Source organism: Chiloscyllium plagiosum, unplaced genomic scaffold, assembly GCF_037043375.1.
Source record: "Chiloscyllium plagiosum isolate Xiang-an unplaced genomic scaffold, Cpla_swu_hap1 HiC_scaffold_42, whole genome shotgun sequence".
NCBI classification, from domain to species: Eukaryota; Metazoa; Chordata; class Chondrichthyes; order Orectolobiformes; family Hemiscylliidae; genus Chiloscyllium; species Chiloscyllium plagiosum.
In genome coordinates, this window is record NW_028270180.1 from 73229952 (window position 1) to 73249285 (window position 19334).

Below are 19334 nucleotides of genomic sequence, written 5' to 3' on the forward strand. Positions count from 1 at the left end.
TTGATGACAGGACAATTGTACGACTCGCCAAGAGGAACAGGGAAGCATACATAACGCCTCGGCAGCCAAGAACATAATAGTCCCTGGAGGAACATGGGAAGAGTAGGACAAGTCTTAAACGAGGAATCTAGGGGGTTAAAAGGGGTCATGAAACAACTTCACGCTCGCACAACTGAGGAGAATCCTAAAGCCTATTATTCATATATAAGAAGCAAACGGATAACCAGAGAAAGGATTGGTCCACTGAAGGAAAATGAAGGAAGGCTGTATGTCGAATCTGAGAGAGTGGGTATGATTCTGAATGATTATTTTGCACCAGTGTTCACTGAGGAGAGGAACATGATGAATGATGAGTCTAGAGTAAAACATTTGATTAGTCTGGAACATGTTGCCATAAGTAGGGAAGCTGTGTTGGGCAGGCTAGGGGTAATTAATGTGGAAAAATCCCCAGGAACGGATGGGATCTATCCCTGGTTCCTGAGTGAGGTGAGAGAGGAAATAGCTGGGGCCCTGACAGATATCTTGGTGGCATCCTTCATGACAGGTGAGGTTCTGGCCGACTGGAACGTTGCTCATATTGTCCCCTGTACAAGAAGGATAGTAGTGACATTCCGGATAACTACAGAACAATGGGCCTAACATCAGTGTTGGGAAGGTTGCTGGAGAAGGTACTGGGGGATAGGATCTATTCACATTTAGAAAATAATGTGCATATCAGTGAGAGGCTCAGATATTTTCGGGGAAGTGCCCAAGTTGATAGATGAAGGAAAGGCTGTTGATGTCATATACATGCACTACAGTATGGAGTTAGATAAGGTTCCCCATGGTAACCAAATACAGAACGTAAAGTAACATGGTGTGCAGGGTGTTCTAGACAGGTGGATAAAGAATTAGTTGAGGAATAGGAGACAGAGTTGAATGGAGTTTCTGGAAATGGAGAAAGATGACCAGTAGTGCTCCACAGGGGTCAGTGTTGTGGCCACTGTTGTTTGTGATATACATAAATGATCTGGAAGAGAGCACTGATGGAATGATCAGAAAGTTTGCAGATAACACGAAGTTTTCTGGACTAGCAGCAAGTATAAGTGACTGTTAAAGAATACAGGAGGATAGAGATATACTGGAAAGTTGGGCGGAAAAGTGGCAGCTGGAGTTCAAAACAGACAACTGTGAGGTGACGCATTTCGGTCAGTCTAATTCTAGCTGGGGTTATACAATGAACGGAAGAGCTTTGGGAAGTTGATGGACAGAGAGATCTGTGAGTGCAGGTCCATTATACACTGAAGGTTGCTGCACAGGTGGATAGAGTAGACAAGCAGGCATATAGTATGCTTGGCTTCATTGGATGGGGTATTGAATAAAATGGCTGGCAAGTCATGTTAAAATTGAACAAAACATTGGTCTGGCCACACTTAGAATACTGTGTAAATTTCTTGTCGCCACATTACCAAAACGATGTGGACGCTTTGGAGAGGGCGCGTAAAAGGTTTAAGCGGCTGTTGCCTCGTATGGAAGGTGCAATCTAGGAAGAGAGGTTGAGTAGGTTAGGTTTGTTTTCATTAGAAAAAAGGTGTTTGAGGGGGACCTTTTTGAGGTTTACAAAATCATGAAGGTACAGACAGGGTAGATAGAGAAAAGTTTTATTTCCCAGTTGAAGGATTAAATACCGAGAGATCACGCTTTAAAGGTGAGAGGTGAAAAGTTTAAGAAGGATACACGCGGCAATTACTTGACACAGCGGGTGTTGGGTGCCTGGAACGCGTTCTCATCGGAGACGGGAGCGATAATCACGGTAGATACATTTAAGATGCGTCTGGAAAGATGTATGAGTAGTTGCGGAGCAGAGGGATACAGATGCTTAGGAATTGGGTGACAGATTTAAACAGTAGATTTGGATCGGCTCAGGCTTGAATGGATGAAGGGCCTGTTCCTTGTCTGTACATTTTCTTTCGTCTTTCTTCTTAAATTACGCCAATTTCATTACAAAATTTGCGAGGTCTAAGTGCCTGAAGTGAATCGATGCTGAAACACTAGTCAAAACAAATCTGAGTGATGGCTTTTGTGTGGTAGCGTGGTCGAGCGGTCTAATATGCTGGATTTTAAGCTTCAGTTTCTATCGAATCGTGGTTTCAAATACTATGTGGAGATGTATGTGAGCGCATTGCGCATGCGTGGATGCCTTTTAATTTGAGTGTTTGCAGCTCCTCAGTCTGCTTACCCTCTCGGTGATAAAATCAGCGGCCGTCTCTGAAAACAACGCAAGTTCCTGCTGTCCGACGTATCCTCATATCCCGTCGATAACATTGCTTTTGGATATCTGCGTTGCCAGTTTCTGTATCTCAAATGGTCAGCGCAGTTGGCTGAAATGTTGGTGGTTCGAGCCCACCCAGGGAATAAGCGTCAAATATTTCATCACAAGCATTTACCCCGACCATATATTGACATTGTAACTGGGAAAATTCATCCATGATTCACCACAAGTCCGCAGGGAGTGAGACGTTTACACGCAGCAGAATACGACATCACTTCCTCCAAGTTCCGGATGCCAACAGAAAGCGGCCACTGCAGCTTCAATCAGCGACTTTATGCCAAGCCATGGGAAACAACTCGTGGAAACTCCTTCCTTATTAACAGCTCTTTCCGTGTGAAAGGAGAAAACCTTTCACTTTGAATTGGAAAGGGCTTCAGGACATTGGAATGTCGCTCGTTGGAACATGTTATAAATAAAACTCCTGACTTGAAAATGAGAAGTGGTAAAGGCTTTAGGTAGAAAGAACAAAGAAAGTGTTGATTGAGACGACTCTGTCTCGTCAGCAGATGGGAAATGCCCAACACTGTAAACGGAAATGATTGGGTTTCCTTAGTTAATTTCCCGACTGATTTACTGTCTGCCAGAGTGATTGGAAATCACATCAGCGACATAAAGGTGAGGGTAAAAATATGAAGGTATGAAGGCTGAACCTTAAATCCCGGGACAAGTGCTGAATAGATTGTAATGCTTTGAAGAAATAACTGAAGTGAAAGGTGTGAATGATATTTTTGTGATTAAGAGGAATGAACTGGATCCTAACAAATTGCTGATGAATTATGCTCGCAATGTAATAGCAAACTAATCCAAAGTGCACTGTGCTTGGTTAGCTCAGTCGGTGCAGTGTGAGATGCTTAATCTGAGGGTGGTGGGTGCAAGTCTCACAATGGGCTCTTTCACTGCTTAATACAATTCCGGCTCTTCGTTCCACGTGCAGTATTGCAACCATTCGCAGGGGAACGTTCTTGCTGCTTTCATTGTCCACCTGCTTTTGATCACACGTCGGTTTCTGAGTGAACACTGTGTCCATTTTACTGGAGGCGCCAGAGACAACTTTATCAGTGCAGCCGAAAATACAATGAATGATGTCCGTTTCAAAACGTGAGATTCCAAACCAACCGTGAACCACCCAAAGTGTTCAAAGGCACAGAAAGCGAATGGCCACTTGCTAGGGGTCTGACAGAGACGGATCAATGTCACATGGGTCCTGAACCAATCCTCAGTGATTCAGATTGTTCTGATGGAAACCGAAGGGAACTCTCCCTCAACGTTTTGCAATTGTTCTTCTTGTGTTTTACGTAATGTACAGTATATTGTCAGCAATGAGGGTGGAGGTGCGGCAGGATCGTGAGGTTTCAGTGTGGGACATAGACACAGTAAGTCAAGTATCCCAAGAGCACGGGAGAACTGTTTGGTTCAGGATCACTGTCATCTTCTGTTTCTAAACCAACAAATGAAATTACTGGAAAATCTCAGCAGATCTGTTAGCATCTTGGAAATATAAATCGATTTAAGACTTCGGGACTAGTGGCACTTCTTTTCCACCTGCTTTTGCACACTCTTCCTTTTTATTGAATGTCTCCTGACTTCCAATTTTCTATTCAGATTCTCATTTATTACTTCCTCTCCAACCATTTTCCCAGTCTCCAATTTTGTATCAATTTTGTTCCATCTTTCACATTGCCCAGGACATCGAACTGACCAAATAACTCTGTTTCTATTTCCGTAGATAGCAGATGGCCAGAGACTGGAAGGCAGTGTTATTCCGAAAACTCATCCATGATTCACCCCGAGTCCACGGGGAGCAAGATGTTTAAACGCAGCAAAATACGACACCATGTTCTCCAATCGCCCGATGCCAACTAAAAGCGGCCACTGCAGATTCAATCAGGGCTTCCTGCTAAACCCTGGGACACAGCTCGTGGAAACTCCTTTCTCATTAACTGCTCTTCCCGTGGGAAAGGAACAAAACTTCCATTTCAAATTGGAAACGGCTTCAGGAGATTGGAAGGTTGTTCTTGTTCTTGGAACGTGTTATAAACAAAACTCCTATCTTGAAAATAAGAAGTGGTAAACGTTTTAGGCAGGATGAACAAAGAAAATGTTGATTGTGAGGACTCTGCCTTGTCAGCAGATGGGAAATTCCCAGTACTGTAAACAGAAATGATTGGGTTTTCTAAGGTAATTTTCCGACTGATTGCGTCTGACAGAGTGACTGGAAATCACTTCATATGAAAATATTCGGGTTGAATCTTAAATGCCGGGACAAGTGTTAAATAGATTGTAATGTTTTGAAGAAATAACGAAAGTGAAAAATGTGAATGATGTTATTTGTAATTGGGAGGAATGAGCTGGATCTTTACAAATTGTTGTGCCAGGTGAATTCTGCTCAGAATAAAATAGCCAACTAATTCATCGTGTCCCAAGCCTGGATATCTCATTTCGGTGAAATGTGAGGTGTTTAATCAGAGAGTCGTGCATCCAAGCCCCATAATAGTCGTTTTCACTGTTTAATAGAGTTCCAGCTCTTCGTTCCACATGCGGAATTGCAAGCCAACGCTGGTGAAGGATTCTTGTTGCTTTCGCTGAAACATATGTCCTCCTGCTTTGATCACATGTCGGTTACTGAGTGAAAACTGTCTGCACTTTACTGGAAGCGCCAGATATAACTTTATCAGTGCAGCTGAAAGTGCTATGAATGATGTCCATTTTACAACGTGAGATTCCACGACATCCATGCACCGACCAAAGTGTTCAAAGACACAGAACGCGAATGACCATTTGTTAGTGGTCTGACAGAGACGGCTTAATGTCCTATGGGTCCTGAACAAAAATTAACTGATTTAGAATGTGCTGATGGAACGGAACGGAGCTATCTCTGAATGTTTTGCAATTGTTCTTGTTGTGTGCTCATGTAAGTTTATGTAATGAACAGTTTATTGCCAGTAACGAGGGTGGGGGTGGGGAAGGATTCTGAGGTTTCAGTGTGGGACAGACGTGATCTGACCGAACGGGTAAGTCAAATATTCCCAGAACGTGGGAGAGCTGATTGGTCCAGGATCACTCCCATCTTCTGTTTCAGAATCAACAAATGAAATTGCTGGAAAATCTCAGCAGGTCCGGTCACATCTTGAAAATGAAAACCGAATGAGATTTCGGGACTGGTGACACTTCGTTTTCCATCTCCATGTCCCTCTGCCTTTCTACAAACTTCCTTTTTATTGAATATGTCCTGACTTCAAACTTTATATTCAGCTTCACTTTTATTGCTTCCTCTCCAAACATTTTCCCAGTCTCTAAAACTGTATCATGCTTGTTCTATCTCTCACTTTGCCCAGGACTTCCAACTGAACAAATAACTCTGTTTCTATTTCCTTAGATACCAGACGGCCAGAGATTGGAAGACATCGGAGCGGTTAGCGCTTTCAGAATATCTAATCTGTTCCGCCATTCGATCTTGGCTAATATCGTTCTTGGCCCCATTCTCCAGTCCTCTACCTGAACACTTACTCCCCAGTCTTAGGATCCAGTCTTTTTCCCAGAGTGGGTCCTAATCCGTCCCAAAACCCTCTACATGTGTTGGCAGCTGTTACACCATGTCTACGTGACATCAATCTCAGTTTCAGTGATTATCGGCAAACACGAACTGTTCTGAGCAGCTCGATCGGGTCTCTGGCCCCACTGTGATCCTGCGGGGGAGCAGCAATCACCTACATCTCCTACGGAAATGATCGGCGCTTAAAAAAAAACGGACAGAAAGAAAGATAGGCTTGTGTGTCAAGATATGTGGAGGTAATTGCTTTCTGACCTGGTCAGTAAACCTTACTCTGCATATCCCCGCACATTCTAGCTGTTGTGGTGAAAGGGAATACATGTCCAATTAATTGCCATCTACGCTTTTATTCGATATGTGTCTTCCGTTTCTGAATATGCAGGGAGTTTCCAGCACTGATGGTCACCATTTCTAAGAGTGCATGCCGCGGGCCCTGATCTTTTCTGGAGAGTAGCAGTATTAGTTTGTGCGAAAGTGGCCCAGTACAAAGCTTAGAAGAAACATTGTTGTTCCCTCTTTCCGGACGACAGTCTTTCATATCATGATCGATGGGGCTTTATTGTATTCTCATCAGCAAACCTTGTTTTGAATTTACTCGCCCAATACTACTGTAGCGGTGAAAAGAAGATAATTCAGAATACCTGCTGCGTGAATATCATTTTCAAATTTCTATTTGCAGTGGTCCTTCATATGTGGCGATGTCTATCACTGCTGGCCATCCTGTTGAAGAGTGCCGTTACATATGTTCCTCTGTCTTGGCGCTGCAGGGAAAATTGTCTGCGCCTTTCCAGCCAATATTTCCTGGATATTTCAACATCGTATTCTTTATTTTTTTCAATCATGTCCTCTTTAAGGACACAGTTACCGGGCACTGATCCTTTCTGTAACAACAGTACCGCATTTGCTCGACATGCGAAGGTGGCCTGGATCAGTAACAAGGAGGACATTCATTTCCTTCTGTCACAGCGAACACTGGATTCATGATGTTAGTCTCTGTCAAATGCATCCGAAAATGTGCTCTGAAAGCTTCATTTGAACGCTGTCTGGCGTTTCTCAACGTACGTCAACCGAAACCAGAAATCCTCAATCATAGTTTGGAGCAGTTCACATATTCGAGTTTCGAAGCAGCAGACACGGATACAGTTCATTCAGTCAACAACAGGAATGAAAAGATTTACAGGCACAGACGAACTATCAACTCTTGTTCTCATACTGTTACTAATATTACCGTGTGGCCTGAAGTCTAAGCCATGTTGTAACTGAAAATGAGGAAATCACAGACAGGCTGCCGAATGACACAGTATGTATTTTGTTTTCTTGTTCTCACAGAGTTCCAGGAAAGTATGACAGCGAGGGAGAGGAATGCAAGTCAAGTGCAGCTCCGGTGAAAAACCTTCTGTCTGATTCAATCATCAACAAGAAACGTGAATGCGACTAAAGCGGGAAACCTTTTCACAACTCGAACAAAGAGCAATCACGAACAGTGACCACCTCTTTGACACCTCAGATCGTCTTTGACCTTCCCTGAATATGTGTAGAAACTAATTTTTGTACACCTCAAAGTGAGAACTGTTTGATTTACCGACAATAAGTGAGCCGCATGTCCTTGTTTCCCACATAGGTTTCCAACTCAGCTTGCAGCCAGGTGGCAGTTGCTCATGGCTCTGCTGGATAGTGCACTATTATGGAGAAAGAATAGGAAAGTTGGAACTCTTATTGGCTCTGGGTTTCGAATACTCTTGCTACGTGTTCTGCCATTCTCGGATTCCAGTGCTAAACCAGTTTTTCAGTTCATCCGAGATGCAGGAGAGTCGGCGTTTCTGGCAGGAGCAGAATTATAGAACATAGAACATAGAAGAATACAGCGCAGTACAGGCCCTTCGGCCCTCGATGTTGCCCCGATCCAAGCCCACCTAACCTGCACTAGCCCACTATCCTCCATATGCCTATCCAATGCCCGCTTAAATGCCCATAATGAAGGAGAGTCCACCACTGCTACTGGCAGGGCATTCCATGAACTCACGACTCGCTGAGTAAAGAACCTACCCCTAACATCTGTCCTATACCTACCCCCCTTAATTTAAAGCTATGCCCACTTGTAATAGCTGATTCATCATCTCCAGTGATCACATTATCTGAGGAGAGAAAATGAACAAAGTTTCACACAGCGACTAATCGGAATTGCATTCCGTTTCAGCATGGTAGAAGGTATGGGCTAGCAAATTCAAAGCCAGATTTGCTGATGAGAACAACAAGCACGACCGCTCAGATAGAGCAATTCCTTCCTACCGCTTATTCTGCAGAACTGGTGAGTTGCTGTGAGTATGCTGCAGGGTATCATCAGGTACATGCTCTTAGGTTTCCGGTTTTGGCCTGTGTGCTCGCGTGGCTGAGCAACCTGAGATTGTGATTTCAGATTCCACTTCTTAAGAAGGCTTGTGTTTGCATCCCTGCGCGGCCACGTGTGTTAATGGATTAAGCTGGCAACGTTTTGCAGGGATGAGTTTTGTTAAAGTTGAACAGAAAAAAAAGCAGTCATTTCTTCTAACCTGGCTGTGATGTGGCACAGCAAAAAACAACCAACATGTCAGTGCCCATGTTTTCCCCTTCTGCTGTAGTTGTCACGTTCCCCTCCAGCTCGAAAGGCCACCAGCATAATATGCAACTCAAAAACAGGCTGCGGCAATCTTTCATATTCCAGACAATTTGCATTTTTCACCGTTTCTCTGAAAGTGAATGGAGATATTTATTTCCCTGTTTATGTGAAATTAGGTTCTACATTGAATCTGCTCGCAGTGTTCTGTTGTTGTTGCGAAAAGGAGGGAAATTGCGTTGTGAAACTTGGTTACTTTTCCCTAATTTCCTTAATTTCTGTCCTGATGTGAGAGGCTGGTGATTGGTCCTCTCTATCCGGTGGAGACATCAGCCCAATTGTTAACCTCATCTAATCGAGACTGTAATTGGTAATCTTCACTTTTCATGGTTCATTGTTAGTCAGTTCTGATTCATGTTACTTGAGCACTTTCCTGGAAGTATTGGTGCACTAAGGCGCCAGTACGTTGAAAGCACCATTTGGAATTGCCTCGCTGCAATTTGTGTGAGCAGCTCATGACCCAGACGACTCGCTCTGCCTCACAGACAGCATTCATGAGCCCGTGTGTCTGAAAATAGGTTCTCTTTGTCAGTTCTGCTTCTGTTCATGAGTTGTCAGGTGTTTGGTTTCGCTGGAGAGCTGTGCGAGCAACATGAATTGTGAGGTATTTTCTGCAGCCAAAATCTCCCACTGAGAAGTTGGGAATGTGTCAAGAAGAATGGTTATTGGCAGCCTAAGACCAAAAAAAAAATGATTTGTTGCTGGTTTTAACCGAAGCAGCCTGTGGGAGTTATCTCAAATGGGAGAGTACTCGCTTTGCATGCGAGAGACTGCGGGGTTGCTAGCTGCGTTCTCCATCCCCTTTTAGGGCGGCACCGTGGCTCAGTGGTTAGCACTGCTGCCTCACAGCATCAGTGTTCCACATTTGATTCCTGTGCGTAATTTGCACATTCTCCCTGCGCCTGCGTGGGTTTCTTCCCACACTCCAAAGATGTGCAGGGCAGGTAAATTTTACATGCTAATTTTCCCATAATGATCAGTGCATTAGTTCGAGGGAAATTGGTCTGGGTGGGTTACTCTTTGGAGGGTCGGTGTGGCCTAGTTGCGCTGAAGGGCCGGTTTCCTTACTGTAGGGAATCTAATCTAACCATCTTACAGAAAACTAGCCCAACGCACTGACCAAGTGATGAGTGCCTATTCAAACTGGTGTTCGCCACAGCAGCATCTCAGAGGGGCTGAGCCCGTAAACAAACGCTCTATTTGCCAAATTTTCACGTTTATTCTTTTTCAACTTTCCTGTCTGTAGACAGATCCAAATGCCTTTGAAATGTTGAGAGTATACCAGACTCCACCACTAAATCTGACAATTCATTCCAAACTCGCAAACCTTTCTGTGTGAAAAAAAAACAATGTCCTTCAGATCCCTTTTAAATTTTACCACTCTCCCCTTAAAACAGTGTTCCCTTGCTTTGAACTTGCGTGCCATGGGAAGAAATATTCATTGACCATTTACTCTACCGTCTCCTTCATATTGATATAAACCTCTGTAAGCCCATCCCTCAGCCCTCAAGCTCCATGGAAAATTTTCACATCCTATTCAGCTTTACGCTACAGTCCAAACAGTGTAAGCCTTGCAACATCCTCATAAATATTATCGAACTTACGCCAAGTTGGCCATTGCAAGTGTGTGTGGGTAAGTGCCTGAAGTGAGGCGATGCTGAAACACTAATCATGAAAAACGTGGTTGCGGGGTTTGTGTGGCAGCGTGGCAGAGGTGTCGAAGGAGCTGTGTTTAAACTATAACCTCGATCCAGTCATTGATTTGAATTCCCACCACAACCAGAACCTCAGGTGAAGTCGGAACTCTGTTTTTCATGAAAAACCTATAAACATTGAGATGTCAGGATTTGATCCTATATTCGGCTGTTTTTTCACAGGAACTTTCACTAACTAAGGCTGAGGAACTGCCCAAGCTCAACGATTCAAAACTATGCGTGCATTTACTTGACTATTCGAACACAGGAACTCGGACTCATTTTTTGTGTGTTTCACAGTTACTCGGTGTAAATTTAAAACAGCCTCTGGTTGTGCAGAAGAGTTCAAAGCTGGATATTCTCCACTGAAAATGCACAGGGAGAGGCAATGTCTTATTGCTTTTGTTGTAAACTGATAACTTAAACTGTTTAAACTGACAGAATAACGCAGATCCATCCATCCTCTTGGGCACCTTTAACCGCGAGAATATCAGCAAAGGTAAACTCACACTAAGCGGAATGGGCTCATTGCGGTGAATTGTTAAGGAGTGGTGTGTGAATCAGAGTGAATAGTGGTCAGTAAATACTGACACTGACATTGAACGTTGCAACACCAGCTCCTCACTCACTTGCTGTTTCATGCCTCCCAGTTATCATTGCCTTTCGCATTTTGCTCTCGTCCGTTCCACTTCTCAACTTATTCCCGACAGCTTGCAAGTGTTCCCTTAGAAACTGCAGCTTTAGGAAACGTATTACTGGGATAAAGTCATTGCTCAATGTGATGGGATGCACCGTCAATCCCTGATTACTCGAGAGATTGAGATTATGAGTTACTCTGCATAACCCTGGATGTCCTCAGTTGCGGGGTACAGGCATAATGCCATGAGGCAAGGGTTGAGACGTAGTGACGTTGAAGGAACAGCGAAATATTTTCAACTGGGAAACGCGAGAACCTTGGAGGGGTAATTGCTGTGATAGCTTTCGCTTGTATTTGCTGCCATTGTCCTTCCAGACAGATGCTGATCGATCACTGAATTGTTCTGGCAGGATCCGTGTGTGTGTTCTGGGTGCAGCCAGGATTTAGTTTTCATTCGGATAATTCACAAGAAGAGAATTAAATCTACATCTCCTAACTGGGAACGAAAGCCTGTTCCTGGCAATGCAAAATCAGACTCGTATGCAGGGATGTCCATTGATTCTGCAGTAGCCTTTGGGACCTGTATAAACTCTAGTGCCTGCTCTTCACGTCATAATCGTCTTCGTCAGTAGTGTTTCTCTCTCCAAGTTTCCAAGTCGGTTCATATTATCACCCTTGGTTTCAATGTGAAGAAGGCAATGCTGTGATAATCTGATGTTGTTCAGCAGATATACTGCAGCAAGTTAAGTAAAGACTGATGCTAACACGAGCTCGTTTTGAGCCGCGCTGATGTTTTGGCAGCAAGAAAGGCATCGTTCAACTCGCCTCATTTCGGGTGACGGGCTCGAAATGACCAGAGGTTTCTCGCTGAATTAGTTCAGGCTCTGGAATGTAAAAAACTTCAAATATGAAAGTACAGTGAAAGTAAATGTTTCATAGAGTGGGGAATTCCAAGTGAAACAGTGACGGTCATTATGTTTGCTGATTTTTCACCTTGTGAATGCTGATTCCCTGATGTGGACGTTTACATTACCTATAGAGAAACTGTCACAGCCAAACCTGGTTTTTGGGTCAGTGACGGAATTGGTAACATGCCTGACGTCGAGTTAGGGGATTGTCGGTTCGCATTTAAAATCGCGAGGATGCAGCGTGCTCGTCCATTCCTGTTGTCTGTCAGGAATGGAAGGGCTTGGGTTTTCGAATTTACAGTTTCTTTCGTCCACTTCAAATTCTAGCTCAGAGCAACGTCTCTCATTGTCTGTAGAACTGGCTTTGGTTTAACCAAAAGCTGCCTTTTGGCGGTTGAACTTGCATGTTGGAGCGGACAGCTGAAGTGAAGCACAAGGAGCTGGTCAAATCCTGAGAACTCTGCCACTCTCGGGGAATGTGTCTGTGTGTCTCTTTCTGTCGGAGACACGACGTGGGTAATAACACAGTGTGATTATGTCAAACTTCAATCCCATTGTTGTGTCATCTAAGATCAAAGCGAGAACCTCACTGCCATTTGCACTGGAAACATCAGAACACATAAGATTATGGACCAAAGCTGGAAACAGGGAATGGATAGACGAATGTCTTTAAACCAGACTGCACCATGGGCCAAATGGGCTTTCCCATTCTGCAAAACTTGAAGACGAGTAGAAAACAATCTGCAGTGAAACTGATCAGAAATGAAAGGGAAAAGCCATTTCATTGAGAATAAGTGCAAGAGCGTCTGTCTTCATTCAGTGTAATGTCGTAGTTAGGATTTGGAACTAGAACTGCTATGGCATTAGTTCTATTTTCGGACAGGGAATGAATGTTTTATTGTGCAAGTATATCGTGGTAGCAGTATTTCTGACCACTGGTCCGAACCTGGTAATGCTTGGTTTTGTGCCAGGTTATCAAAAATCAAAAAGATGCAGATTTTGGAAAGCGGAACTAAAAACGAGAATTGATAGAGAAACCCGCTACATCTGGCAACATCTGTGGAGAGAAGCAGATTTTCTTTTAGGTGGACAGGAAACAGGTTAGTTATAGATTTCTAGATTATACTGTTGGGAAAATGATAATCTTACCTGTCGACTCAGGATATTTATCAAAATCACTCTTGAGCTTACAAACGTCGAATTTACAATCTTAAAAGGACTTAATCAGCTGTCATGCTACTTTCATTTTCCTGAGCTGGTGGAAGGCTATGTTTTAATGGCTACATTTCCTTTTGCTTTCTGTTATTTAGCAGTCACGCCGAATGGAGAATTTTTTCTTTCAGTGTCTGCCTCAATATGTGTCTTCGTTTTTTCTATATTTGTCTCTGTATCCTCCTAGGCCTTTTTCACATTCTCCGACTCTCTGGCTGTCCATAGCCCTCATTTCCCATTTCTGCTCTTGAAAAGCGTGACATTCAGAGACAGTTTGAGATTCGAACTGCTGAGAGGCTTTCTGACGCCTGGCTGGAGTCGGTCGAAGTAGTCTCATATTCTCTGGATAATGCGTCTGTCACTTCGACCTGAGGCAAGGAGACATTTCTTCCTCAAAATCTAAAGACCCTTTCGAAGTTAAAGTTGAATTCCTTATCCAACAGGAAAAGAAAGTAACTACATGATAGCTGAAGAAGAACAAGGATGCATTTACTGTTGGTGTGCAACAAATGAATGGTGACAGCAGAGAATGAGGGTGATCATGTCGTGGTGTCAGTGCCATTACCATAACATTCCCCGGGAATGCTGCAGTGTCTCCTGCCTCACCACTTAATTTCCACAAAACTGGGAATGAAGGAATGAGAATAAGAGGATGAGAAGCAGAAGTGCTTGTGGAACTGCGGGAAGAATCTCCAGGTTAAAATAGTAGTTAAAAAGAGTAACATACACTACTGGATTTCAACCAGGAAAATGAAGCCGGATCTCGAAATCAGAATATAAAGCAATTCAAACAGACACTGAGTTTCTCGATCAGCAACACAATACTTGCGAGAAATAATGAGCTTTCAATACAATGAGCAGGCACCAGTGTGATGGGAGGTGCTTTCACCAGCTAAGCCACGGCGCCACGTTAAAAGCCAGATTTCTCGTCCATATGTGCAATGTCTGAACCACTTGATCACAGGAATTCGAAAACGCGTTTTATGTATTAGCGTTGCTCAGTATGAATGGCAATCAAACTCTGCTTGTGCAAAAGCAGACATTTCAATGCTGAGCATGCCCTACTGAAAAGGCACAGAAAAAGACAGTATCATTTTGCATTGGCATCCAACCGATATTTTCATCTGTTTAAACTGACAGAATAAAGAGGATGTGCTCATCTCCTCTCGCGTCCCATTAACCACGTTAATACACACGCAGGGATGTTCAAACCAAGATGAACAGGCTCATTGTTGTGAATTGACAGCAGTGGTGTGTGAGTCATTGCGAACAGTGAGAAATAAATGCTGAACCAATAGCACTGACACTGAGCCTTGCACCATTAGCTCCACATTCACATCTTGTGTCATGTCTACTCGGCATCAGTGCATTTGACTTTAATTATTCTACCCTGCACCTCTCCTCAAGTTATTCCCGTCCGTTTGCAGTGTCGAATTAGTACATGCAATTATTAGAAATGCATTTCTGGGACACAGTTGTCTTTCAATGAGATAAGATTCACTGCCCATCCCTAATTATCCCAAAGATGTAGGGGACGAGTTATTTTTGTCAACTCCTCAAAGACGCCACTCCTGACGCCACTCTGTCAATGTAACTCACTGAGGGAAGAGCAAACTGACGCCACTCAGTCAGTGTTACTCACCCAGGGAAGGACAGACTGACCCCACACTCTCAGTGTAACTCAGCAGACTGATTCCACACTGTCAATATAAGTCATTCTCTGAAGAGCAGTCTGACCCCACTCTATAAGGGAAGAGCAGACTGATCCCATTCCGTCTATGGCACTCACCCAATGAATGAACACTAACCCCACTCTACCAATGTAACTCGCCAGAGAAGAGCAGACGGAAGCCAGACTGTCAACATAAATTATCGAGGGAAGATAATACTGACCCCGCTCTTTCTATTTCACTCAGGCAGGGAAGAGCAGACTGTCACCACTCTGTGAAAGAAATTCGCCCAGGGAAAGGCAGACTGACCCTACTGTATCTGCGTGACTGAAACAGGTAAGAGCAACTAACCCAACTCTGTCAACGTATCTCCCTCAGGGAAGAAGACCCTGACCCCTCTCTGTCCATGTAGCTCACCCAGGAAACAGCAGACTTACCCCACACTGTCTATTTAAGTTCACAAAAATCCTCTGAAGTACGTCCTATCCAGACACACCTATTACAGAGACATCACTGTCTCTGTAACCGTGTGCGTTCAATGGCGATTCCAAATAACCTGCAAATGTTTAGAATGTGGCAGCAAACCAGAGCAACCACACAGAAATTGGGCGAATGTGCAAACTTCCATCAGGCTGTCACCTAAGCCTGGAATGGAAACCAAACCCGACAGCAGTCGTGATTATAAAATGGGAGAACAGAAACCTAGCAAAAAGAATTGCGTCCCTGTGTGTTGCAACGATTCTGAGTATTAATTCAGCCCCCCTTACTGTAGTTAATTTCCATTTTCATCACTGCCAACCTTCTTCAAAGCAAAGCACGCACTTGCTTTTTTCAGACTTCCTATATCCCGCTCTCATCCCGCTTTTTACCGAATCAGATTTCTGACTTTACAAAGTACGTCATAACAGGTTGACAACTGCAGAATGAGCTTTGTTCCGTTCTCCACTGATGTTGATGGTAGTAATCCGGCATATTCGAGTAGGACTTGAGGCACTTGCGGGTGGTGTATTCGCGGCATTTTGGCATCATTTTTTTCATTTTCGGTCTACTATTTCGAGTTCATTGCGCAGACTTCTGAAGAAGACTTTTTGGAGTCGAAATGGTAACTGTGTTTTCTCTCGAAAGACAGACGTAGCTTTATTTCTGTTCTCTTATAAATTGATCTTCTTCTGATCTTTGCAAATGAAGTAGGGCGCATTACTATTGCTCGGTTTGAGTTTTAAAATCAAGAGAAACATGAAGGAGAGAATATCAAAGAACACAAAGTTCTGAGTTGTTAACATAATTTTTGCAGCAATGGTGGACATAAAGGTCAAATTAAGATAACGGTTCAAGAACACCGTTAGTCTGTGGAAGTGGTATGTGACTTTAGTTCCAAATATGTGTTTCCGTTCTTCCAGTACATCTTTTTGACTCCCAAAAAACATTGATTGTTTTCTGTATTCACTTTGTTTCGCGACATCTGTCTTCTGGTCGACCAGGGACAACTTGAATTTGCGTCTGCATTGAATAAGATTTCGCTCTTTCTTTCGAGAAGCAAACCTGTGCATTATGTACCACTTACCATGCTGATGGCTAAGAAGTTCAAAATGAATTACGGTTTATGGATTGTGAGCAAGAATGAAGTGATCCACTTGCGAACAGATGTCACCACGCCCTATTCCTACATCGGGCCTGAACGGTCTATTGGCAGAGTCTGCAGACAGGAATTGTCGAAGTGACTCGTCCTTTGTTCAGTTTGATTTGATACCAATGGTAGTGCTGTTCTGGTGCAGAAATGTGTCAACATCTCTGACGTTAGAGTCAATATTTAAGTCACATCTACTCCATGGAGTGTCTTCTCATATCTGAACATGCTGACACGAAAACATCTAGCTCCGATAGCAAACCTTCTTTTCATTAAACTGGGAGTATGTTTAACTAAGCAATTCAGACAGCCATGATGAATAATTGGCATTTGGTTCTTCAAGCTGACCTCTCCACACCAACCGCTCCAACGAAGGCCGTGGATAAGTTCCCCATCGATTATTTTGGTCAATTTTAGCCTCAACAACAACCAATTGTTCTGAACAATGCTACACCACAAACAGAGGGCCAAGTCTGATTTTCATCGTTAATTTTCAATTTCAGTTCTTAATGCACAGTTTCTTACGAATGTGGACAGCAGAAGACCGTTAACATTCCATTTCTAATATTTCCAGAAAATTCTACTCCGCTGATATCGCCTTGCCTTTTCACATCGCAAGCCAGGAACCTGAATCAGTCGAGTTCCTTTCCACACATGGAATTGCTTTTTTCTAATTCATTGACTGCTGATATAATAGATTATTGGCCTTGAGAGTCAGCTGTAAATTAGGTTGAACTTTCTCAGCTTGACTTTCAACTGATCCTGAAAAAGATGTCATCACCTGCAGGTAAATGTATTGCATTGCTTCTTGTTTTGCTGAATTCCACCCCCCAAACATCCAAATTTCATGATAGTTCGACAAATGTGTTGACACTGATTCGTGTTGGAAGTTGGTGGCTTTTTGTGTCTCGACACATAATTTATTCAATTAGATGACTGGGTCAGTCTTGAAATTACTTCGGATTCTTCACAGTTGAAAATTTACTTTCGATTGAATGCAAAGCTCAAGCTCCACGAAATTCAAATCCTGCAAATGAATTAATGACTTTTAAAAGATTCTACGCTGTGAACAGGATTCGAACCTGCGCAGGGAGACCCCATTGGATTTCAAGTCCAACGCCTTAACTTCTCGGCCATCACAGCTGCGGCAAGCTTGTCAATTTTCATAGTAAAATAACTGAATTCATTTGTTGGGAGAACAAATTGTCAAGACCCAAAGATTTCGCCAAATCCTTTGCAGATGCCCAGACGAACGGTACCTTAGCAGATTGACAGGCTTTCACCGCAAACTAGATTCTGACACAGCTGAAGTTATGGGAATGATTCTTCGTAGAATTATAGAGTCACGGATGTACACCACACGAAGAGAGGATCATTGTCTCATTGCGTCCGATCGATTTTGACTCAATTGCTCATCATCTGGTGCCAAATTAGATATGCTGTTGTGTTTTAATATTCATCGAAATATGGTATTAGAAATATTGATGCTAAGTCCATAAACACTAGCTACATTCGTAAAAACAATATCGGAATTAGAAAGAATGCAGAACCAATTTACATGAATGGATCCAGCAACTAATCCGTAAGTTCTGACATCAGGTAATGAACTTGTGAGCAAAAGGGGAAGATTAACCAAAGATTTGGAACTTGAAATCGTCTTGACGGAATTATTTGCAAAGTTTTTGCGGTTGTTCTAGAGTCATCAAGTCCTTGAACAATACAACACGGAAAGTGGTCCTTCTTTCCAACTTGACCATGGTGGACAGTTATCCTAAATTAATAGGTCCCATTTGCCAACATTTGGCCCACATCCCTCAAAACCTTGTTACTCTATATCCATCCAGATGCCATTAAATGTTACAGTTGTACCAGTCTACAACAATTTCTCTGGCAGCTCATTCTGGACACGACTGAAAATGTTGACCCTGACGTCCCTTTTAAATCCTTACCCTCTAAATGTAAACCGATGTTTTCTAAATTTTGACTTCCTCACCAGCCGGAAAACACCGTGACGAGTCAACCTCTCCATGTCCCTCATGATCTAATAAATAGCAACGATTTGACTTTATCATACTTGTCAGGAGGGAAATGTGTGGAGATTATTTGTCGAAGGTTTGAAGTAGAAAGTCTGATGTACAGATGTTTAGAAATGCATCTTGGAGAAGTTTTTAATAAGTCATTGCAGTCTAGTAGCAGTTGTAGAAGTCTGTTGTGAAAGCTGCAGAAGGATTTCAGGGCACGAGAACGAAGCATTATTTCCAATGTGGCTTAGTTCGACCGCACTTGGACGACAGTATGAGGAATTACAATCCTCAATTTAGGAAAGATACTAATGCCATATGAGGAATACCACGAATGGTGTTTCGCCTTGATATCATGGATGAACGTTAGTCCTCTGAATTTTAATTGGGCAAATTCGGCCTTTTTTTAACAGTTTCAAAACAAGAGAGGTAATCTCATTGAGAGTTGCAAAATATTTGAAGAGATAAACAGGGTGGTGCAATTAAATTTTGTTCCCTCATTGGTGAATCTAGAAGCAGGAGAGGAGAATTTTAAAATGAAGCATTGTGATTTATGACCAGGATGAGAACTATTGATTTTTGTCTTAGCCTTGAGAAGTCTCACTAATCAGCGCTACAGTGAGCCTTGGATATTTGGTCTTTGAATGCATCACTATCAGCCTGACCGCCGACACTTACTGCATCACTATAGACCTGACCCCTCACACTTACCGCCTTAATATCAGCGTGAACCCCTCAAACTTACTACATCACTATCCATCTGGCGCCCTCACATTTACCGCGCCACTTTCATTTCGAGACCATCATTTTGACTGCGTCACTATCAGCCTGACTGCCAAGCACTTACATTGTCACTATCAGTCACACCCTTACACTTCCTATGTTACTATCACCCTGACTCCTTACACTTACTGTGTCACTATCAGCCTGACTCCATCACACTTATTATGTAAGTATCAGACTGACGCCTCACACTTACGGTGTCACTACAACACTGCCTCCTCAAACTAACTATGTCACTATCATCTTGACCCTCTTACATTTACTGCCT

General features: G+C 43.1%; 1 non-coding gene across 1 annotated transcript; it reads right to left on the bottom strand.

Annotated features, from left to right (window-relative positions):
- Positions 1-17323: 17323 nt before the first annotated feature.
- trnas-uga (transfer RNA serine (anticodon UGA)) lies at positions 17324-17405 on the bottom strand. Its single transcript has one exon. It is a non-coding gene; the product is annotated as a tRNA-Ser (tRNA).
- Positions 17406-19334: the final 1929 nt, after the last annotated feature.